Raw genomic sequence first — 25750 nt, forward strand, 5'->3', positions numbered from 1 at the left:
ACACAAAAACTTTCCAATATTTTTTATTTTTTTATTTTGTGTTTATTTAGCATCTGTACAGTCATAACAATGTTCTAGAATCCTTTTCAACATTTTGAACTATAAACATTTTAAACGACCATGATCTTGAAAGTTGAAGAATTTCACTGAGTGACAAAAAGGTTTTTCTGAATTCCTGTTGCAAAAAGGGAATGGGGACTTATCATACTGAGCTTTTTATGGTAATTGTCTCTTGTAAGTGTAACTCCTCTTTAACATCTATGCACAGACATTGATGATACTTTCTCTAATTTTTGTGCTATTTTCACATTTCCTGACCGGTGTGAGAAAAATATTTCTCCTCACTAGTGAAAAATCTGTTCTCGGCAAATGATTAGTCGAAATTTGATTATGACATCTAAATGGTTTTTTTTTCTTCTGAATTGTCCTATTGTGACGCCATGAAAAAAGGCGGCAATGCCTGATGACGTCGCATATAAAGAACACAAGTTTCTGAAAATCTTTGAAAAAGAAGGATAAAAATCATTAGAGAAACAGATTCCGACACTATAACTCGTGTATTACGATATTTCTCCACTTGAGACAGTTAAATTTTAAGCCTCGTGCTTTAAATAATAAAATTTAACTGTCTCGAGTGGAGAAATATCGTAATACACTTGATGCAGTGTAGGAATCTATATAGATACAGTTGTTGAACACTACTTGACGGTGTAAACAAAGAAACGTTATCTTGTTCTTACTGTCCGAGTGAAGATAATATTATTTATGGTTTTGGGGATATCCATTTTAAAATTCACTAACAGTGTAGGTATTATACCTCCCTTTTTAAGGGAGCTGTATATAGTAATTGTATGTTTAACTTGTTGGTCTGTTTGTCTGTTCATTCTCATGTCTCATATTTGGACTACTATATCTTCAGAAGTTTTTAGGCATCTTGTTTCTGAACCAGCATTGAAATGGATTTCATTTAAAAAAATTAAAGAATTTTCCTTGCATAATGATATTGAGCGCATAAATAACCATATGCTACGTCTTAACAAAACTCACGACTTTGCTTCTTTGTTATGTTGGCTTGATTTGTCACACTTTTTACAGTGCTTAGAGGGTATGACTTTGTTAGCTTTGTTCACTGTGTTTGTTAGTTATTACTGTAATTAATAACATTAAAAGCTTAAAAGCTTTATATTTTAGAAGGTGAAAGACCTGGATGCTTCATACTTTGTATATAGATGCCTCATGTTACGAAGTTTCCGTCATTCACATGTCCAATGTCCTTGACCTCATTTTCATGGTTCAGTGACCACTTGAAAAAAAAGTTCAAAATTTTTGTAATGTTGAATTCTCTCTTATTATAAGTAATAGGATAACTATATTTGGTATGTGCGTACCTTGCAAGGTCCTCATGCCCGTCAGACAGTTTTCACTTGACCTCGACCTCATTTCATGGATCAGTGAACAAGGTTAAGTTTTGGTGGTTAAGTCCATATCTCAGATACTATAAGTAATAGGGCTAGTATATTTGGTGTATGGAAGGACTGGAAGGTGTACATGTCCAACTGGCAGGTGTCATCTGACCTTGACCTCATTTTCATGGTTCAGTGGTTATAGTTAAGTTTTTGTGTTTTGGTCTGTTTTTCTCATACTTTATGCAATAGGTCTACTATATTTGTTGTATGGAATGCTTGGAAGGTGTACATGTCTAGCGGGCAGATGCCATCTGACCTCGACCTCATTTTCATGGTTCAGTGGTCAAAGTTAATTTTTTAAGTTTTGGTCTTTTTATCTAATATTATATGCCAAAGGTCAACTATATTTGGTGTATGGAAATATATTATGATCTATATGTCAGTCCCGCAGGTTTTATTTGACCATGACCTCAGTTACACGGTTCATTGCACAGTGTTAAGTTTTTGTGTTTTGGTCTATTTTTCTTAAACTATAAGTAATAGGTCAACTATATTTGTTGTCTGGAAGCTTTGTTAGCTGTACATGTCTGCCTGGCATGGTTCATCTGACCTTGACCTCATTTTCATGGTTCATTAGTCTTTGTTTAGCTATCTTGGTTAATGTTAAGTTTATGTGACAGTTGTAATCAAGCTTTATACTTAGGACTATCAACATAATATCAATGATTATGAAAGAAGGCGAGACATTTCAGTGTGTGCACTCTTGTTACTGAGATTTACGGACCTAGCAAGCGATTTTTACGGCATTGCCATTTCGTTTCTCTAGGAAAAGTCTTGAGAGATATCTGCACCAAAATTTTTTATGAACCTTTAGTACATGTATGCCCTGCTGCCTGCAAATTTTCAGGTCGATTGGACTTGTAGTTTCAGAGTACATGTGGATTTTTTTCTTGAAACAAGCGAAAAAACCCAAATGAGAACTTGCACCCCGTATTAAACACACATAACGGAAGCATATATACAATGATTGATTGGTTGGTTGGTTGGTTGATATATTGATTGATTGATTGATTGGTTAATTGGTTGGTTGATTAAACACGTTGGATAGGGTCAATTGAAACAGCGAAAAAGAAACAAAAAAGATCTTGATTAAACACATGAGACAGAAAATTGCATGCACTGATTGATTGATTGATTGATTGATTGGTTGATTGATTGATTGATTGATTGATTGATTGATTAAACACGTTAGATAGGGCAATTGAAACAGCGAAAAAGTAACAAAAAAGATCTTGATTAAACACATGAGACAGAAACATTCATGCATTGATTGATTGATTGATTGATTGGTTGGTTGGTTAGTTGGTTGGTTGGTTGGTTGGTTGGTTGGAATTCAAACACACATAAAACTCTTTAAATAGTGCCAAAAAACACACAATTTGCCTCTAAGTACATGACCTTGACCTTTGACCTTGTGACCTTCGTCAAGGTCATTGCTCTACAATGTCATTGCAAAACACCGTATGGGCCAAGGACCTTTTGTTCAAGAGTTTTGCCTAATAATGGCTTTTTATAAACCATCAATGGGGGTTATGTCCCTTACATTATGGTAAAACCAATACAGTCATAATGTAACAAAGTTGCCCCTTGAAGTACTAAGCAATTTTCACTGCTTAAATTTTCTGTATCTATAACCGTTCAAGAATTATAGGGAAATCAAAGGCATATGAAAATCTAAAATATGACCTTGACCTTTGACCTTGATCTATATTTCTAAGTTAGGACCCAGGGACCTCAAATAAAAACATTCCTGGGTTATACGGTTAACGGTTTATGAGTTAAAAAAGCATACCGACAAATTTATTTGGTAAAGGTAGATAACTCCTATAAAATTTCATCGAATCGCTTCGATCCAAATTAGCCAAAAATTCCTGAGGATGTAACGAACAATTTGTAAAAGGAATTTTGTCGCTTTCTTTTTTTGTTACGAAGGAGATGCACACACATGATAAACAGTGAATAGGGAGATAACTCTTACAAAGAAAATGGTGCGCCTTAGCAGGGTGAAATTTAAAAGCACATAAACTATACGATACCATATGAGAAATATCTAAGCGTCATATTGCAAACAAACATTAATCGCAAGAACAAAATTTGGCGGAAAAAAAAAAAAAAAAATAATAATCAGAACAAATACAATAGTTCTTTCCACAGAAAAGTGGAAAGACCTAATTAAAAACCAATTGTTCAGAGAACAATTGAAAGTCTTTCCACAACAAAGAAATTTTGATAGTTTCTTCATGCTAATGCAATAAATAATGGTTTAATTATACTTTTGAATGATGTAAGGGAGATTATATGCTACTTCCGGTGAAATGAATGTCACTTCCGTTCTCATATGAATGCTTCTTTCACACTGATTCCAAAAATATATAGTTTCTATTTACTTTTGTATGTAGAATGGGAGATAATTGGCCACTTCCGGTTTTTTGAAGTCTTCAGTAATCAGTTTATGTATCTATATGACAAAATACATGGATTCTGAGTATTTTGATATGAGAAAATTGCAAAAAAGGCTACTTCCGGTTTTCTCAAGGTCACTTCCGGTAGTCATTTTTCAAGGTCATTTGTCACCTAACCTTTTGTACAAGGTCAAATGCCTTTAAAATGAACTTAGTTGAAGTTATAATGAAATAATCTCATATCAAGACATTTCAGGGGACCCAACTCCTATAAGATGCCATTAAATTGTATAAGTCTAAATGTAGCATATCTTCATTACAATAAAGCAGACATTTTGCACTTGTTCTTTTATATGTATCTTTCAAAGTGTCAGAGAAAATGCAAAAACAAGCAAAAGTCACAATTGAGAACTTGACCTTGACCTTTGACCTTGACCTCATTTTCTTAGTTCTGACCTAGGAGTCGCAAATTAAAACATTCCAGGGTTATACGGTTAACTGTTTATGAGTTAAAAAAAACATACCGACAAATTTATTTTGTAAAGGTAGATAACTCCTATAAAAGTTCATCGAATTGCTTCGATCCAAATTAGCCAAAATTTACTGAGGATGTAACGAACAATTTGTAAAAAGAATTCTGTCGATATCTTTTTTTGTTACGAAGGAGATGCACACAGATGATAAACAGTGAATAGGGAGATAACTCTTACAAAGAAAATTGTTCGTCTTAGCAGGGTGAGATTTAAAACTGTATAAACTATATGATACAATATACAAAATATCTAAGCGACATATTGCGAAAACAAAAATTTCAGAATGTGGCGGAAAAAAAAAATAATAATCAGAAGAAAAACAATAAGTCTTTCCACAGAAAATTGGAAAGACTTAATAATAATAATAATCAGAACAAATACAATAGTTCTTTCCACAGAAAAGTGGAAAGACCTAATAATAATAATAATCAGAACAAAAACAATAAGTCTTTCCACAGAAAAGTGGAAAGACTTAAGGTTAATGTTTTTGGTTGAGGTAGTTTTTGATGAAGTTGAAGTCCAATCAATTTGTAACTTAGTACACATGTTCCCTATGATATGATCTTTCTAATTTTAATGTCAAATTAAAGTATTGACCCCAATTTCTTGGTCCACTGAACAAAGAAGAAGATAGTGTGAAGCTCAGGTTAAAGTTTTTGGTCAAGGTAGTTTTTGATGAAGTTGAAGTCCAATCAACTTGAAACTTAGTACACATATTAACTATATGATCTTTCCAATTTTAATGCCAAATTAAAGTATTGACCCCAATTTCACGGTCCAGTGAACATGTAAAATGATAGTGCGAGTGGGGCATCCGTGTACTATATATGGACACATTCTTGTTTTTTTCTGTTATATGTGCATTAAATAGAAAAAAGTCTACTGTTATGTTTATTTGTTTTTCAATCTCAATTTGATGAAAATCCTGGGATCCTTTTATGCATGTGTATTGCGCATGAATAGATCACTGAAGTTTATGAAAGTGGTTTCAGAAACATGAAATCAGGAGCCTGTAATTCAGTGGTTTTACGTTTGTTTATGTGTTACATATTTGTTGTTCGTTCATTTTTAACCGGATTTTTGTGACAAAAATGTCGGTTATTGATTTGGGGATGTACAGCGGGCAACCGGTTGGGCGGGCGGCCGGGCAGCAACTAAATATTGTCCGTGCATTTACTCATGAACCGTTCAACCAAAGCTTTTCAAATTTTAATATGTTGTTACAGACAACAAAATGAAGGTCAAGTCCAATAATGATGATTTTGACTTTTACCGTTCAGGAGTTATGGTTCTTGAAAGATTGAAAAATGGCTTTTCCAGTCGTGTCTGTGCATTTACGCATGAACTTATCAACCAAAGCTTCCCAAATTTTAATATGTTGTTACTGATGACAAAATGGAGGTCAAGTTTAATTATGACGATTTTGACTTTTACCGTTCAGGAGTTATGGTTCTTGAAAGATTGAAAAATGGCTTTTCCAGTCGTGTCCGTGCATTTACCCATGAACTGTTCAACCAAAGCTTTTCAAATTTTAATATGTTGTTACTGATGACAAAATGGAGGTCAAGTTCAATAATGACGATTTTGACTTTTGCCGTTCAGGAGTTATGGTTCTTGAAAGACTGAAAAATGGCATTTCCAGTTGTGTCCGTGCATTTACACATGAACTGTTCAACCAAAGCTTCTCAAATTTTAATATGTTGTTACTGATGACAAAATGGAGGTCAAGTTCAATAATGACGATTTTGAATTTTACCGTTCAGGAGTTATGGTTCTTGAAAGATTGAAAAATGGCTTTTCCAGTTGTGTCCGTGCATTTACTCATGAACCATTCAACCTAAGCTTTTCAAATTTTAATATGTTGATACTGATGACAAAATGGAGGTCAAATTTGATATTGACGATTTTCATTTTCACCGTTCATCAGTTATGGTTCTTGTGATATTGGCAGGATACAAATAAATGTTAATAAATTTGGTTTGCTGTTGTTGTGACAGCCTCTTGTTTTACATAAATAGACCGTTAGTTTTCTCGTTTGAATTGTTTTACATTGTCTTATCAGGGCCTATTATAGCTGACTATGGGGTATGGGCTTTGATCATTGTTGAAGGCCGTACAGTGACCTATAGTTGTTAATGTCTGTGTCATTTTGGTCTTTTGTTGATAGTTGTCTCATTGGCAATCATACCACATCTTCTTTTTTATATTTATTGGAGTGTAAACCAAGGGGGAATAATGAAATTGACCAATCCTGTTCAAGTATTTATTGATATATGCAAATCATATTATTATAAGAATTATTAATGTATCATTTTCTCGTTTGAATTGTTTTACATTGTCTTATCGGGCCTATTATAGCTGACTATGCGGTATGGGCTTTGATCATTGTTGAAGGCCGTACAGTGACCTATAGTTGTTAATGTCTGTATCATTTTGGTCTTTTGTGGATAGTTGTCTCATTGGCATTCATACCACATCTTCTTTTTTATATTTATTGAAGTGTAAACCAAGGGGGAATAATGAAATTGACCAATCCCGTTCAAGTATTTATTGATATATGCAAATCATATTATTATAAGAATTATTAATGTATCATGTTCATAGATATCTGTTAATTGTATTCTTTTATTTCAGGGATCTATTACAGATTCACAGATATCAAATTGGAGTCAGACGTCAGAATTTTTGTGGCACAGGGAAGTACATGTACTGATCATCAACTTGGTAATGTTAATAACTGTTTGACACTGATCTCAAATAATACTGTGAGTTCCTTAAAATTGCAACTAAAACAACTTGGAATAGTACATCAGACTGCACCAAAAGATACTATACACGAAAAACTGAGGAAGTAGTATCACACATATTTGAATTGCACCTGGCCAGTCTGATGAATTTAAAAGAAAGCAAAACTATCTTCTGGAATTACAACTTCATTACCTGAAGGATTTATATTAACATTATTTAAGATGAACATACAGACTGAAAACAATGTATTAAAGTAGCAACTGCTGGCTGTTCTGTCCAAAAAATACACAAAGTCAGATATAAACAGATACATACCTAACATTTCAAGCTACATGTATTATCAGTCTAAATATTAGATATTGAAACCACAGGATTAGTTGACATGGTCAAAGAAAAATACCCCAGACAAAGGATGAACACTGTCAAATTAAAACATTTTATGGCATTCTTAACTGACTCCTGTTTTGTTCAATCAGTTAGTTAAATATATGAAACACCAGATATGAAATTGGACTCTGTGGCAAAAGTCTAAGTATTCCAGATGTAGTCAGAACATTATGTCTTTCACAGATGGTTAATATATATATGATATATATCTTTCTTATTGTGAAAATACTGACTTTACTCCATTAAGAAAATCATCCTTGTATAGAATCTTACAAACATATGCAGCTTCAAAAAGAACAAGTTTACAAGGTCTAGACAATATTGCAGCAGATGAAAATGACACATTTACACCGACTTTTTGCATTTGCGCCGATTTTTTCTTTCATTTGCGCCGATTTTTTTTTTCATTTGCGCCGATTTTTTTACAGGTAAATTACAGGTGAATAGATATAAGAAGATGTGGTACCGTATGAGTGCCAATGAGACAACTCTCTAACAAAGTCATGTTATTTTTCATTAATTATTATAGACGTCTTCGGTTAGCCACTTGTACAAATGAAATGAATTGTCAATCATAACATATAACTGTTGTCCCCTGCTCACCACGGGGAGATGGAAGAAGGACAACAAGAAACATCTCCAGACTTTTTCCTTGACCGTACCCGTAGTTCATAGCCTCTGACTTTCGGTCATCTGCCACATGGTTATGCTCGTTTTGTGTTTTGATAATAGTCAGACTATCAGAATCCGTGGTGACTGGATTTAGACGATTGTATGGTTCATTAGTAAGATATGTTTTAGGACACTGACCTTCCTGTATGTATGATCGTCGCTGATTAAAGAATTGACTCCTCGGCTTAGTTTTAATGTGCAATATGTCCATCATGTTACAACGAAGTTCCAGAACAATATGAATCAAAATTAACTAATTAAACATAAGTGAACAACATTTATAACCAGATATTACCAATGGTATAGTACATGTACAAGTATTAACTTACTGTAAATCTAATTAGGAGCAAATATAAAATCGGCGCAAATGAAAAAATGAAATCGGCGCAAATGAAAGAATGAAAATTTCCAAAATCGGCGCAAATGTCATACGCCCATTTACACGACTTGAAGAGATGATTGATGAGCTTCATAATAAGGGATCCACATGTATGTCAAATGAACAGCCCAAGTTTTGTAAGAATAAGCTTTCTGCAGCAAAGCAGTGCCTTAAAATTGATTTTAAACTACGTCATGTACATTGTGCATCTCAGAGTAGACGTGCAGACCATTGCATTACTTGACTTCTCAGTTACCCCAAAAGGCTAGAATTATACTCAGCATGTGATCATGAGCAGTGTCAGCTGATTCGAGATGTTGAAAATGTTACAGTGTGCTCAGTTCTGTGAAGATTCAGGAGAGAAAATTAACTGTATCAAACGATGGATCAGATGCATGTCTGGAAGAGACATATAGTCTGAACAATCAACTAAGACCAATCACAACTGGATATCCTAAAGGACCTCAAGCCTCAGCAGATTTTAATAATCATGGAGTTTGCAATGAAATTCCTGCCATAAAAGGTATATAACTATATATTCAAATGCATAAAATTTAGATTTTTATACGACCGCAAAATTTGAAAAATTTTTCGTCGTATATTGCTATCACGTTGGCGTCGGCGGCGGCGGCGGCGTCGGCGGCGTCGGCGGCGTCGGCGTCGGCGTCGGCGTCGTCGTCCGAATACTTTTAGTTTTCGCACTCTAACTTTAGTAAAAGTGAATGGAAATCTATGAAATTTTAACACAAGGTTTATGACCACAAAAGGAAGGTTGGTATTGATTTTGGGAGTTTTGGTCCCAACATTTTAGGAATTAGGGGCCAAAAAGGGCCCAAATAAGCATTTTCTTGGTTTTCGCACTATAACTTTAGTTTAAGGTAATAGAAATCTATGAAATTTTGACACAAGATTTATGACCACAAAAAAACGGTTGGGATTGATTTTGGGAGTTTTGGTTTCAACAGTTTAGGAATTAGGGGCCAAAAAAGGGCCCAAATAAGCATTATTCTTGGTTTTCGCACAATAACTTTAGTTTAAGTAAATAGACATGATAGAAATCAATGAAATTTAAACACAATGTTAATGAATACAAAAGGAAGGTTGGTATTGATTTTTGTAGTTTAGGTCCCAACAGTTTAGGAATTAGGGGCCAAAAAGGGACCCAAATAAGCATTTTTCTTGGTTTTCGCACCATAACGTTAGTATAAGTAAATAGAAATCTATGAAATTTAAACACAAGGTTTATGACCATAAAAGGAAGTTGGTATTGATTTTGGGAGTTTTGGTCCCAACAGAATAAGGGGCCCAAAGGGTCCAAAATTAAACTTTGTTTGATTTCATCAAAATTGAATAATTGGGGTTCTTTGATATGCCGAATCTAACTGTCATGACTGTGTATGTAGATTCTTAACTTTTGGTCCCGTTTTCAAATTGGTCTACATTAAGGTCCAAAGGGTCCAAAATTAAACTTAGTTTGATTTTGACAAAAAATGAATCAGTTAGGTTCTTTGATATGCTGAATCTAAAAATGTACTTAGATTCTTGATTATTGGCCCAGTTTTCAAGTTGGTCCAAATCGGGGTCCAAAATTAAACTTTGTTTGATTTCATCAAAAATTGAATAAATGGGGTTCTTTGATATACCAAATCTAACTGTGTATGTAGATTCTTCATTTTTGGTCCTGTTTTCAAATTGGTCTACACTAAAGTCCAAAGGGTCCAAAATTAAACTTAGTCTGATTTTAACAAAAATTGAAATCTTGGGGTTCTTTGATATGCTGAATCCAAAAATGTACTTAGATTTTTTATTATGGGCCCAGTTTTCAAGTTGGTCCAAATCAGGATCTAAAATTATTATATTAAGTATTGTGCAATAGCAAGTCTTTTCAATTGCACAGTATTGCGCAATGGCAAGAAATATCTAATTGCACAATATTGTGAAATAGCAAATTTTTTTTTAATTAGAGTTATCTTTCTTTGTCCAGAATAGTAAGCAAGAAATATCTAATTGCAAAATATTGTGCAATAGCAAGATTTTTTTTTAATTGGAGTTATCTTTCTTTGTCCAGAATCAACTTAAATCTTTGTTATATACAATATACAATGTATATTCACTTTTTACTACCAACCGATAAATTAAAATAATCTTTACCATTCAGTGATAACAAGCAGTTTTTTTACATCTTAATATTTTATGATGTATTTAAATGAGTAGTTATTGTTGCAAACTCCATTAGAAATTTTAATTGAGATTAGTTTTGGAATAAGGGAAAGGGGGATGTGATTAAAAAAATTGGGTTCAATTTTTCTCATTTGAAATTTCATAAATAAAAAAGAAAATTTCTTCAAACATTTTTTTGAGAGGTTTAATATTCAACAGCATAGTGAATTGCTCTAAGAGAAAACAAAAATTTTAAGTTCATTAGAACACATTCATTCTGTGTCAGAAACCTATGATGTGTCAACTATTTAATCACAATCCAAATTTAGAGCTGAATCCAGCTTGAATGTTGTGTCCATACTTGCCCCAACCGTTCAGGGTTCAACCTCTGCGGTCGTATAAAGCTACGCCCTGCGGAGCATCTGGTTTTTCTGATGAACACATGAAGAAGGAGCTCACTTCTTTCAATGCATACATACACATTCTCAGTCAAATTCAGTGTTTACAGTCAAATATGCCAGATTACGTACATGTATATAATTTATTTGTTAAGCATGAAGGATTATGATACAAAATGTGAATTGTATGCAATTATTCATATTTGCTAGACAAATAAATAGCTTATACTGCAAAAGTATCTGTTTTCACCACATAAATGTCATTATGGTGTCATTTGTTTACATCACAACACCATTTGTATTTATATACTATACATGTAGATAGTGTAAAAAAAATAAAACTCTGGAACGATGAACAGAAAATGGAACATTAACAATGATTAAAAAAAAAATGGTATTTTTACCTAATAGTGATATGATAGTGGGATTTTGTATTGACAGTTTTTATGGACATTTACTTTTAGATATACCTTGGAGTATGGAACATATACCTTTGTTATACATGTATCTTTCTTTTTTGTTACAGTATCGAGAAAAACAGAGTGATTGGTTTGGTCATCATGGTAAGAACTGACATGTGACAGTTTGCATCATGGGGGGATCCTAATGGAAAATTGTGTGTAAGTAAAATAAAATCTCTTATGTCTGAGATTTTTATTTCATGTACATTAATTATAACCCATGGATCAAAGTTCTGTAGGGTATAATGTTTTTGACTTTGTCCATCAGTCCTGTTCTAGTCATCCCAACTCCTCTGAAACCACTCAACAGAATTTTATAAAACTCTGTAGATAACAAGAACAAAATATGTAGATGTGTTTATCGACAGAAAATTACGATACACTGTTTTTTCTTTCATTACAATACATTGCAATATTAAAAAAAAAAAATGTCAGATTTTTATAAATAAGCAAGTTATAATATAACTTCTGAATGAATTAAAATAAATCTTACACAATCGTCTTTGGATGCGTTATATGTGGGCACACTGTGACCATGTGATTGTTTCAAATCATCAATCATTTGATTCAAATGTCATGAATGTGGGAGATTAATAAATGATGTAAAAAAATCTGTAAACACATAAACATGATAAAGACAAGAAGAAGAATTTAAAATTTGCAAATCCAAAAACAAACAAAATTTGCAGAGTTTTCTCCAGCTGGGATGCGTTGGTTTTTATTGAGTCCTAAGTTAAATTATGACCATATTTGTTGACCATTGTAACAACTAGATATGGCTTTTTATTCCCTCTATGTCATGTGTGCGTTTTTGAAATTTGCATGTGAATATTAACAGAACTTCTCATTATTACCATGTAAATATTTTTTGTAAAAAATGCAAAATAACTTCAAAATGTATGTACACATTATACTTATGATACTTTTTTTTCTTGTAGCACAGAACCTTTACTCATTTGTTTAAATCCGAGAAATAAGATTGGTTTACTGTGGCATCAATTCTAGAAAACACCTTTTCCACTGTTAAGCTACAAGTTCCAAATATAAGAGATACTTTTGTCATCCTACTTACACCTGAAATATACTTTTATTAATTGTTGCAATGCCAATGGCGTCTTTGCAGGGTTACTCACACTAACAAAGAAATTCACTTATGTTAAATCAGGGTACTCACCATTTGACCATGACCTTAGGATGAAAGACAACAGCCAAACACCCTTCCTTTGCTTTTAATTTTTTTCACCAATAATACATGTACATGTATGATTTTGTATACATTATTGTTCTTCTAAAACTTCATGCAATGAAAATAGCATGAAATATATGCTTTCAAAATGTTGCTAAACATTTCTTTGTTCATATCTCGCAAAAGTGTAATTATCTTCTTTTCATACTGGAACCATTCACACGTGCTTCGATACAATGACCACATTTCTGGCGACTACATGATGTTTGGCTAATTAAAATGATTAAAATCTTTTTGTAAGTGCTGTTATACATAACAAAAAAAGTAGAATAACAGAAATACTGAAATCCAAGAAAAATCCTACAACAACCATGACAACTGACAAAATCTAATCACCAAATTCATCAAGCAACATAATCCAACGTTAACAGTTCTGAATATAAGTTACACAATACTTTACAATTGTTAAGCACTGGTTATGTTTCATGCTATTTAAAATCCTAATAATTATAAACAACCTTGGCTTATGTAGTTAGGATTAATTTCTGCAAGCACTTAGTATAATAAACATACTGCCCTCAATTGATGCAATTCTGGGCTGGCAAACAACTGCATTCAGAAATATTAATTCAACACTTGCAACTTCGTCTTAATGTTAAATTTATTTTTCTTTATTGGATATTGTACCTCAACACTTAAGACAGTATATATATTTACTACATATTTATTTTTGTATTTTTTTTCTTTTCTAGATCAGATAACACAGGATGTTACCACTGTGGTATGGCTATCAATTCATGGCATTAGTGAGCCGAAAGGTTTGTAAATATTGTAGCTTTGCCTTTTATTTTTCAACCTTTTATTTTTAATTTTGTGTTAAATGAGGTCTTAATTTCCATTTAAGTTAAATATTTCTTTACAATTATGGAAACAATGCTGAATTTTCTGTTTCCATTCTCTAACTGAAGTTTGCATCAACCAAATAATATAAAAAATGTATACACAATGCTTATTCACACAAATTTTTAATGAAGCATGAATTTGGGTACATTCACTTTTAACGTTATGGGTTTATATGTCCGTTTGATACAACCGCAAAAATAATTAAAAAAAATTTAGTTGATATTTGTTATACTTTGTTGTCATCTGCCTTGTTGAGCGTCATCCAAGACCAATGATTTCGGGATAATAACTTTAGTATGTATAAGTAAATAGAAATCTATGACCACAAAAGGAAGATTGGGATTGATTTTTAGAGTTTTGGTTCCAACAGTTTAGGAATGAGGGGCCAAAAGGGTCCAAAATTAAACTTTGTTTGATTTCATCAAAAATTGAATTATTGGGGTTCTTTGATATGCCGATTCTAATCGTTTATTTAGATTTGTGATGCCTGGGCCCCTTTATCAAATTGGTCCACATTGAGTTCTAGAGGTTCCAAAATTGAACTTTCTTTGATTTCATCAAAAATTGAATTGTTGGGGTTCTTTTTAAAATATGCTGAATCAAATCATGTATTTAGATTTTGTATATTGGACCATAGCAGGTAAATGTCCAATTTAATTTTTTTAAGTTCTAACACAACATTCATTGTGTGTCAACTAGCTATGTAGGCCAAAAATTAATTATTGTTTGTTTCCCTTTCCACGACTAACCCTGTAAAATCACTGCAACACGAAAATTTTTATTGGCCATTCTTGTCCAAATTTTTTTTTTCTATGTTGGTTTTTAGTGATATCTTTCCGATGCGTTGGTTTTTTTTTTATACCTTTCTGATGCTGCAGTCATCAAACGTTTTAAATCAAAGCTTTTTTGCTTTGAAGCTTCTATATGATTTGGAATCAAGGAAAACAAACATAATGCCTTGCCACATGATTTGTGTTGTGTGCAAGGGTGATCTTAAATCTGAAGCATCTTTCAACCCACTGAGTGCACCTTGATTGGATTTGTCTTTAACCTCTGTTCCTGTTTAAAGGATAAAATCTTTTGAGTAAAAATAGTCTGAGACGTCTGAACAGGTTGAGCACAAGTCAGGAAATATATTTCCTGCTTTCAGAGAACGTCCCTGATTTCTGGTGTAAAAAAAAAGTTTAAATGTGATTTCATTTTTATGCCCCACCTACGATTGCCCCACCTACGATAGTAGAGAGGCATTATGTTTTCTGGTCTGTGCCTCCGTTCGTTCGTTCGTTCGTTAGTTCGTCCATCTGTGTGTCCGTTCGCTTCAGGTTTAAGTTTTTGGTTAAGGTAGTTTTTGAAGAATTTGAAGTCCATTCAGCTTAGTACACATGTTCCCCATGATATGATCTTTCTAATTTTAATGCCAAATTATAGTTTTGACCCAAGTTTCATGGTCCACTGAACATAGAAAATGATAGAGCAAAGTTCAGGTTAAAGTTTTTGATCAAGGTAGTTTTTTAACTTTAACTTTCTTAAACTATCCTGGGTTTGTACCAAACTTGGACAGAAGCTTGTTTATGATCATAAGATAGTATCCAGAACTTAATTTTGTAAAAAATTAAATTCATTTTTTCGGTATTTTTCGGGCGTCAATCAAATGTTGTCCGTGCATTAACTCATGAAACGTTCAACCAAAGCTTTTAAAATTTTAATATGTTGTTACTGACAACTAAATGAAGGTCAAGTTCAATAATGGCGATTTTGACTTTTACCGTTCAGGAGTTATGGTTCTTGAAAGATTGAAAAATGGTTTTTCCAGTCGTGTCCGTGCATTTACGCATGAACTGTTCTACCAAAGCTTCCCAAATTTTAATATGTTGTTACTGATGACAAAATGGAGGTCAAGTTCAATAATGACGATTTTGACTTTTACCGTTCAGGAGTTATGGTTCTTGAAAGACTGAAAAATGCAGTTTCCAGTCGTGTCCGTGTATTTACACATGAACTGTTCTACCAAAGCTTCCCAAATTTTAATATGTTGTTACTGATGACAAAATGGAGGTCAAGTTCAAAATGACGATTTTGACTTTTACCGTTCAGGAGTTATGGTTCTTGAAAGATTGAAAAATGGTGTTTCCAGTCATGTCCGTGCATTTTCTCATGAACCATTCAACCAAAGCTTTTGAAATTTTTATATGTTTTACTGATGACAAAATAGAGGTCAAGTTCAACATGTTCAATAATGACGATTTTGACTTTTACCGTTCAGGAGTTATGGTTCTTGAAAGATCGTAAAATGGCGTTTCCATTCACTTTATTGCATTTACTCATGAACCATTCAATCTAAGCTTTTCTAATTTTAATATGTTGTTACTGACAACTAAATGGAGGTCAAGTTTAATAATGGCGATTTTGACTTTTACCGTTCAGGAGTTATGGTTCTTGAAAGATTGAAAAATGGTTTTTCCAGTCGTGTCCGTGCATTTACACATGAACTGTTCTACCAAAGCTTCCCAAATTTTAATATGTTGTTACTGATGACAAAATAGAGGTAAAGTTCAATAATGACGATTTTGACTTTTACCGTTCAGGAGTTATGGTTCTTGAAAGACTGAAAAATGGAGTTTCCAGTCGTGACCATGTATTTACATTTGAACTGTTCTACCAAAGCTTCCCAAATTTTAATATGTTGTTACTGATGACAAAATGGAGGTCAAGTTCAAAATGACGATTTTGACTTTTACCGTTCAGGAGTTATGGTTCTTGAAAGATTGAAAAATGGTGTTTCCAGTCATGTCCGTGCATTTTCTCATGAACCATTCAACCAAAGCTTTTGAAATTTTTATATGTTGTTACTGATGACAAAATAGAGGTCAAGTTCAACATGTTCAATAATGACGATTTTGACTTTTACCGTTCAGGAGTTATGGTTCTTGAAAGATCGTAAAATGGCGTTTCCATTCACTTTATTGCATTTACTCATGAACCATTCAATCTAAACTTTTCTAATTTTAATATGTTGATACTGATGACAAAATGGAGGTCAAATTTGATATTGACGATTTTCCCTTTCACCATTCATCAGTAATGGTTCTTGTGATATTGCTAGGACACAAATAAATGTTAATAAATCCGGTTTGCTGTCGTTGTGACAGCCTCTTGTTTTCCTTTTTTTTGTTTAGCCTGCGATTTACAGCAAAAGTAGGTGAGACACTGGGTTCCGCGGAACCCTTACGAATTTTTTCATTACAAATTTTATTCATCACACTATTAGTTATTGCTTTATGATATGGTACAAAAATCAACTAAAAAAATCAATTTTGTTTGCCCCCAGGTGACTTTTAATATGTTTATAGCATTGAAAAAGCTCCAAATTATGTCCCTTTGATGCAAAAATACATTTTTTTGGCATTAAAGTTGAAATATCTTTTTTAAATCATCGATGACCTATATTTTTTATTATTGTTTTCAAAAAGCTGTACATAAACTAAATACTTGTAAAATTTAAGCGATTTCTGTAATTTAGTTCTTTTTTTATTTCGATATTACCTCTTTTTCTCCTATTAGTTCAACAGTAAATAAGGACATTAACAAAAAATTATGCTTCTTTCAGAGGCAGATTGTTAGCGTAAATGATTGGTGACCCAATTTTTTTATTTCATTTTTAGCTCACCTGGCCTAAAAGGCCATGTGAGCTTTTCTCATCACTTGGTGTCCGTCGTCGTCGTCTGTCGTCGTTAACAATTTTTCAAACATCTTCTCCTCTGAAACTACTGAATGGATTTGGATGAAACTTAGCATGATAGTTCCTTAGATTATCCTGCACAAAGTGTGTGCTTCGATTTTTGATCCTTACTTGAAATAGAACATAGGGGTCAAATGCAGTTTTTGGCTTATATCTCAAAAACGAAAGCATTTTGGGGTAAAAATGTTCATTAGGTCAAGATCTATCAGCCCTGAAATTTTCAGACGAATCAAACAAACCATTGTTGGGTTGCTGCCACTTAATTGGTAATTTTAAGGAAATTTTGCAGTTTTTGGTCATTATCTTAAATATCATTATAGATAAAGATAAACTGTAAACAGCAAAAATGATAAGCAAAGTAAGATCTACAAATAAGTTAAATATGACCAAAATTGTCAATTGACCCCTTAAGGGGTTATTGTCCTTTAATGACAATTTTTTCACAATTTGTTCATCATATTTGCTAACTTTAAAAAATCTTCTCCTCTAAAACTACTCAACCAAATTCAACCAAACTTCAACTGAATGATCAGTAGGGTGTATAAAATAAAGTTTGTGTTTTATTTTCTATTTTGTCTAAAAACATGGCCGTCATGGCTAAAAATAGAACACAGGGTAAAATGCAGTTTTTGGCTTATATCTAAAAAACTCCAGCATTTAGAGCAAATAAGACTAGAAGTTAAAATATTTATTAGGTCAAGGTCTACCTGTCCTGAAATTTTCAATTTGCAATTTGCAAAAAAAATAATTTGTTGTGCTACTTCCAAAAAATAGAAAATATTCTGACCAGAAAAAAAACCATGTCCCCTACAAGTTAAATGGTCCATGCCTAACTGTTATTAATGAAATCATTTAACTGTTTTGCTGTTATTGGAGCCCCTTGCCCCTTCTCAGCAGTGGAATAAATCCAAATCATGAATGAAGAAATTCGAAAGAATAACAATTTAATAATGTAACAATAACAATTTTATTGTTAAAATTCTTTTATTGTAACTATAATGTAATAAAAATAACGTCCTGCCGCTCTTCTTGTATGCATATTATATTAGAAGGAAACGTGTAAACATGGTAGAACTTGTATTTCTAATATTGAAGAATTGTTAGCTGTACATGTTTGCCTGGCATGGTTCAATATGTTCAATAAGGCATTGTTTACCAGGTGAGCGATTCAGGCTCTTGAGAGCCTCTTGTTCTATTAAGTATATGATAAAGTTCATTTATCATGTTTATAGAAAAATATAAAGAAATCATATATTAGAAAGAAAAAAAAGATTTATACTGGAGAGCCCCCTTAATATAAACATATTTTATTTGTAATCATCAAAGGGAATGAGACACAAGCTAAGACTTATGATGTCTTCTTTGGTATCTTTTTTTGTCTACATGAAATTTTATTTTGCTGTTATCACAGTCCAGGCAATTACTGAAAACTGTAATATTACTTTTTTATATAATATTACAAGTAAAAGTAATATTACAAAAAATAGTAATATAATTCTTATATTACTAAAACCTGTAATATTGTTATATTACTGAAATGTGTAATATAGTCTCCATATTACATAAAACAGTAATATTACTAGAAAATGCCTATATTACATAGAACTGTAACATAAGGCTAAAAATCACTAGGTTTTCATACTTTAATTAGGGTCCCGCCAAAGGCGGTCCCCTATAGTGATCAGTCTGTCCGTCAGTCCGTCCGTCTGTCCGTCCGTCCGTCCGTAACACTTTGTGTCCGCTCCATATCTAGAGAACCATTATGATTTCATACTTTATACTTTACATGTTTATTAACCACCACCAGAGGGCGTGTCATGATGTATGTACAACTTCCTAGGTCAAAGGTCAAGGTAAAAAAACTTTGGTTTCAGTTGACAACCCTGTGTCCTGTGGTGAAGATCGTGTCCACTCTATATCTTGAGAACCGTTATGATTTCAAAGTTTATACTTGACATGTATATGAACCAACACCAGAGGGCGTGTCATAATTTATGAACGACTGCCTAGGGCATAGTTCAAGGTCAAAAACTTTGGTTTCAGTTGACAACCCCATGTCCTATGGTAAAGATTGTGTCCGCTCTATATCTTGAGAACCGTTATCATTTCAAAGTTTATACTTGACATGTATATAAACCAACACCAAAGGGTGTGTCAAAATTTATGTGCAACTTCCTAGGTCAAAGGTCAAGGTCAAAAACTTTGGTTTCAGTTGACAACCCCATGTCCTATGGTAAAGATCGTGTCCGCTCTATATCTTGAGAACCTTTATCATTTCAAAGTTTATACTTGACATGTTTATAAACCAACACCAAAGGGTGTGTCATAATTTATTTACAACTTCATAGGTCAAAGGTCAAGGTCAAAAACTTTGATTTCAGTTGACAAACCCATGTCCTATGGTAAAGATACAATTTTTTAATGCACATTATTCACAGCGGGGCCCACAGAGATGGCTCCCATCTCAATGATATCTAGTTACTATAATAATTTAGACGTATGATGATAATAAATCAATTATTAAACAATTGATTATTCCAAATAATAATAATAATCCAATTAAAGTACATAGTTTCAATTCAAAATAAAAAATCCAAAGTAAAACTATTTTCTCCTTACAATGTAAAATATAAAATAAATGCCAAATTTACTAAATCATAAAATGAACTTAATCTCAAAATCAAAATATAAAAGTCTTAAAAGTATTTTCTAAAATTAAATTATGATTCAGAGATAAATTTTGTCTCAACACTGCACAGTCAACTAGTAGACTGGTAAAACAATCTTTTAGGTCTAGTATAATGACATGAGCATGACGAGTAGTGTGAGGTTACGCTTCCAGAACACTGACTGCTATCTTAAAATATTCTCAAAAATAAAAGGGGAGTCAAAAAATACATTTTTGTCCAAACACTACAAAGTCAACTGGAAGACTGATCGTCAGTCCTACAGGTCCAGTATAATAGACTTTAGCAGTGCAAGTTTGGGTTTCCGAAGGGTGACTGCTCTTCCAAAATTTTGCAACGATATTTATACTAAAACACAAAATAACTCAATTTATCCCCACATGTTAATATTACTCTCATTAGCAAAAATAGACTTTAATTAACAACGCCTAATCATATAATGTTTTGATAAAATCTGTGGATGCTAATTGTCGAGCCTGCAACTTTTGTTGCAGAAAGCTCGACATAGGGATAGTGATCCGGCGGTGGCGGCGGCGGTGTTAGCTAACTTCTTAAAAGCTTTATATTTTAGAAGGTGGAAGACCTGGATGCTTCATACTTTGTATATAGATGCCTCATGTTACGAAGTTTCTGTCAGTCACATGTCCAATGTCCTTGACCTCATTTTCATGGTTCAGTGACCACTTGAAAAAAAGTTCAGATTTTTTGTAATGTTGAATTCTCTCTTATTATAAGTAATAGGATAACTATATTTGATATGTACGTACCTTGAAAGGTCCTCATGTCTGTCAGACAGTTTTCACTTGACCTCGACCTCATTTCATGGATCAGTGAACAAGGTTAAGTTTTGGTGGTCAAGTCCATATCTCAGATACTACAAGCAATATGGCTAGTATATTCGGTGTATGGAAGGACTGTAAGGTGTACATGTCCAACTGGCAGGTGTCATCTGAACTTGACCTCATTTTCATGGTTCAGTGGTAAGTTATATTAATCTGAAGATCTGTTTACTTTATTGTGATGATTCTTTATCTTATTTTAGAGTGATCATGTTTATTAAAAATACATGTTGTGCCGTATCTCAGAAACTATTTATGATTATTCCATAAATCTTCACACACTTTTTGGTTATATTAAAACCACAAAAGGAAGATTCAGATTTTTTTTTGGTGGTGATGGTCCAAACTGTTTAGGAATTACGGGCCAAGACCAGTATTTTTCTATCTATATCTATATAGTCAATCTAGACTTCAAAAAAAGAGTGACGAAAGATACCAGAGGAACAGTCAAACTTATAAATCAACTAAAATAAATTGACAACATGCACCTGGCTAAAAATAAAAAAGACAAACAATAGAACACATGACACAACATAGGAAAATGAAGAATAAGCAACACGAATCCCATCAAAAATTGGGGGTCATCTCAGGTGCTCCGGAATGGTAAGCAGATTCTGCTCCACGTGTGGCACCCGTCATGTTGCTTATGTAATAACAAGTCCGGTAAATAGTCTAATTTGGTAGGTCACATTCATGAAAGGGAAGGGGATTGTAGTAACAACATAAGGAACATATCCGATATCATTTGTGAAACAGTTATTTCATAACTTCAACTTATTAATACCTCAAGTAGAAGGTTGCATTGGGATTTTCACACCAAAATGTATGTCGCTTGAAAAATGTCTCACTGAGTCATGAAATGTTTACAGATATGGTGTGTCTGAATGATCTTGATGTGAATGTTTCTTTAAATTTAATTTCTTATTGTCTGTTGATAAGTTTATCTTGCTGTTAAAAAGTGTTATACAATAGTATATATACATGTGTATATTTAAAAAACTGACTGCATGACAAATCTCAAGTGACTTAAGAAAATAATGTGATTCTAATTGTCTAGTTTATTGAAATATTTTCTTCTTTTTTCACTTTTTTTATAATTTATTGTCTTAGTTCACTTTTTTGAAAATTTTGCTTTTCAATGTTTTATATACTCATCCTCTAATGCTGTTTTATTTGATATTTTAGCAATCCAAGGTGAATTTAAGTCACCCAGAAATACTGACAATAAAGAATGTAACAAAAGATAATGCTGGATGGTATGGTTGCTTGATTTCTAATCCACTTGGTAGATATTACCAGACTGCCTGGCTAACAGTTTTAGGTAAAGGCTTAGATAAGAATGAGAAATGTTTGTTTTTCACCAAGAAATAATACGTCTTAGAGCAAAATATTCACATAAAAATGATTTAATCGTTTGGAGAATTTAATTATCAATTTTCGATTACATCATTATCAATAAATTTTTTATAGACTGTCATAAAAATAGAAGGTTTGGCATCATGAAAATTGGAAATGTACAGTTTTTTCTAAAAAAATTAATTCTTTTAATGCCGCCACAACTGAACGTCATATTATTTTACCCCTGTCAGTGTCTCTCTGTATGTCCTTCCCATTATGGGTGTACAGTTATTCCACTTAACTCCTCCTACAGTTTGAATTCTAGGAAGTTTTCACTCTGATGTCTGTTTGTAGTCTTTGTACATGTATTGAAGGTGTGCATGTGGTCAGGGTTTTGATTTTGTTTAATATTTGCTCTTAATCATTTTTTGTAGTAGTTACTTGCATAAGGGGAGCTCGCATACAGATAATTGTCCTACAGTTTTATGCTAGGAAGTGTTCACTTAGTTGGTGGTTTTTCCATTTTTTGTGCATGGGGTCAGGATTTTGATTCTTATTTATATTTGCTCTTTTGGGTGATAATATAATTTACCTTTGTCATATTTAAGGTAAAGTGTTAGACAGTTATTTTTAAATAAGACTTTGCATCTGCAGGGGCATCATTTGTGTCTGTCAAAGAAATCCAACATTGACTTTGCTATAAAACAGTTTCAGAGTGAAGTGTGGCCAGGGATTTCACTTAGTCTAGTTTGTATTGTGTAATAATTAAATTTTGTATGTCATACATGTGATTCTTCCGATGGGAGTCGAAATCTCTTGTTTTTCAGACCCTCTTCCATCCCTCCCATTAAAATTTGAAATCTACAACTTTTGAAAATGTCAACATCGAAAAAGTTTCAGTAAACATTTTTGTTTATAGAATTAAAACTGACAGGGTAAAACTCTTGAGAAACTCGAAATTGATATCGGAAAAGTCTGTAAAAACAGAAGGTCACCATTTCTTTTTCTTGTTTTTGTGTCGTAAGGTAAATAGCTTCGAGTAATCAATGAAGGTGTTTATTATTAGACTATATATACAGCAATAACAAATTATTGGCAATTACCTGGTCATCAACTACCTAGTTTAAGACACACGTCTGGATGATTAAAAGTGAAATACTGACAATGGATTAAGATGTAAAAAAAAAGACTTTAATTTGATGCTGTTGAAAACATTGAACAGTTATAGTACTGAGCCTCAAAGACAAATGTCTTAATGAAATCAAATACGATATTTATGGCTTGTTTTCTATCTAAACCAATGGAATACCTAAGTATAAGTATGTTTGTCTTTGAAAATTCTAAATTTTTATAATTTGATGAAATGCAAACTATGTTATCCCATAGATATATAATGTATTATACATAAAATTGAGAAAGGAAATGGTGAATATGTCAAAGCGACAACCACCCGACCATAGAGCAAACAACAGCCGAAGGCAACCAATGGGTCATCAATGTAGCGAGAATTCCCGCACCCGTAGGTGTCCTTCAGCTGGCCCCTAAAATATGCATAATAGTACAGTGATAATGGACGTCATACTGAACTCCGAATTATACACAAGAAACTAAAATTTAAAATCATACAAGACTAACAAAGGCCAGAGGCTCCTGACTTGGGACAGGCGCAAAATTGCGGCGGGGTTAAACATGTTTATGAGATCTCAACCCTCCCCCTATACCTCTAGCCAATGTAGAAAAGTAAAAGAATAACAATACGCACATTAAAATTCAGTTCAAGAGAAGTCCGAGTCTGATGTCAAAAGATGTAACAAAAGAAAATAAATAAAATGACAATAATACATAAATAACAACAGACTACTAGCAGTTAACTGACATGCCAGCTCCAGACCTCAATTAAACTGATTGAAAGATTATGTCTTCATCATATGAATATCAGGTACAATCCCTCCCGTTAGGGGTTTAGTATCATACTATCATAAAATATATGAGAAGAACATAACCCGTGTCATGCCAACAACTGTTTTTTTAGAAATAAATGTGTTTAGTTCCGATGCAAAGACCCTATCAGTGAATCAATGTTAAAGCCAAAATATGCAATCTTTAATGACCTGACAACAGTATCGTAACTATATCCCCTTTTAATAAGTCTATTTAAAGGTTTTGTTAGTTTCTGAGGAGAATACTGACATTTTTGTGCTTTATAAAGAATATTTCCATAAAATTTTGGATGTGAAATACCTGAACGTATAAGATGTCTGCATGTTGAGTTATATTTACGAATTATTTCCTTATACCGGTGATAAAATTTAGTAAATGTTTTGACCAGTTTGTGATATCGAAAACCCTGGTGTAATAATTTTTCAGTAATACATCAATTTCTCTCGCTAAAATCTAATACATTGTTACATACACGAGCGAATCGTACAAGTTGAGATATATAAACACCATAAGATGGTGACAAGGGAACGTCACCATCTAAAAATGGATAATTAACAATAGGAAATGAAAAATCATCTCTTTTATCATAAATTTTTGTATTAAGCTTCCCGTTTATGATATAGATATCAAGATCGAGGAAAGGGCAGTGGTCATTGTTATCATTAGCTTTATTTAAAGTAAGTTCTACAGGATAAATTTCTTTAGTATACATACTGAAGTCGTCATTATTTAGAGCCAATATATCATCCAAATATCTAAAAGTATTGTTAAATTTTTGTATCAAATGTTGTTTTGATGGGTCTTTGCTAATTTTAGTCATAAATTGTAACTCATAACAATACAAAAACAGGTCCGCAATAAGTGGTGCACAGTTAGTCCCCATTGGAATTCCAATAACTTGACGATATACGGAATCTCCAAAGCGAACAAAAATGTTATCAAGTAAAAATTCAAGTGCATAAATAGTATCAAAGCATGTCCAATTGACATAGTTCTTTTGTTTATTGCTACTAAAAAATGATCTAAAAGAGTTTGAACATATGTACTCGCATTCCGACTTTTTAAATGCCCAGTTAATTAGGGATGTGAATTTTTTCTTAATAAGAATATGAGGCAAAGTGGTATATAGGGTAGAAAAATCAAAACTTTGAACAGATTCAAAATCACCAATATATGCATGCAATTTATCAAGTACTTCCAACGAGTTTTTGACACTCCAAAAGTAATTAATTCCACTATTTTCAAAGGCCTTATTTGAACAATTTATTATCAGGTTTTTTATTGTACCAAGTGTACTAGTAAGTAAAACAGACAATTTAGTAGTTGAACAATGGCTGGAAGATGAAATAAATCTATATTTGTAAGGTTTTTTGTGCAGCTTCGGAAGCCAGTACATAGTTGGGACTTTCATTGTGTTTGGTTCTGCTTGTAAAGAAGTAGCTAAAAGTTTATGTTTGTTACAGATGTCGTTTTCTGAAAATGAAGTCAGTTGGAATGTTGGTGAATTCGTG

General features: G+C 32.8%; 1 protein-coding gene across 2 annotated transcripts in view; it reads left to right on the plus strand.

Moving 5' to 3' along the window:
- Positions 1–6793: 6793 nt before the first annotated feature.
- Positions 6794–25750, plus strand: part of LOC143052179 (fibroblast growth factor receptor 2-like) — a 30713-nt gene continuing 11756 nt past the window's right edge. The window contains exons 1-4 of one of the 2 annotated variants that reach the window (XM_076225140.1): positions 6794–9110; positions 11672–11765; positions 13545–13610; positions 22146–22281. The gene's annotated coding sequence lies outside the window, so the exon portion shown is untranslated. Of the gene's footprint in view, positions 9111–11671; positions 11766–13528; positions 13611–22145; positions 22282–25750 lie in introns of those variants that run through there. The other variant, XM_076225142.1, reaches the window with a different exon arrangement.

The sequence above is a fragment of the Mytilus galloprovincialis genome, chromosome 11 (assembly GCF_965363235.1).
Source record: "Mytilus galloprovincialis chromosome 11, xbMytGall1.hap1.1, whole genome shotgun sequence".
NCBI lineage: Eukaryota > Metazoa > Mollusca > Bivalvia > Mytilida > Mytilidae > Mytilus > Mytilus galloprovincialis.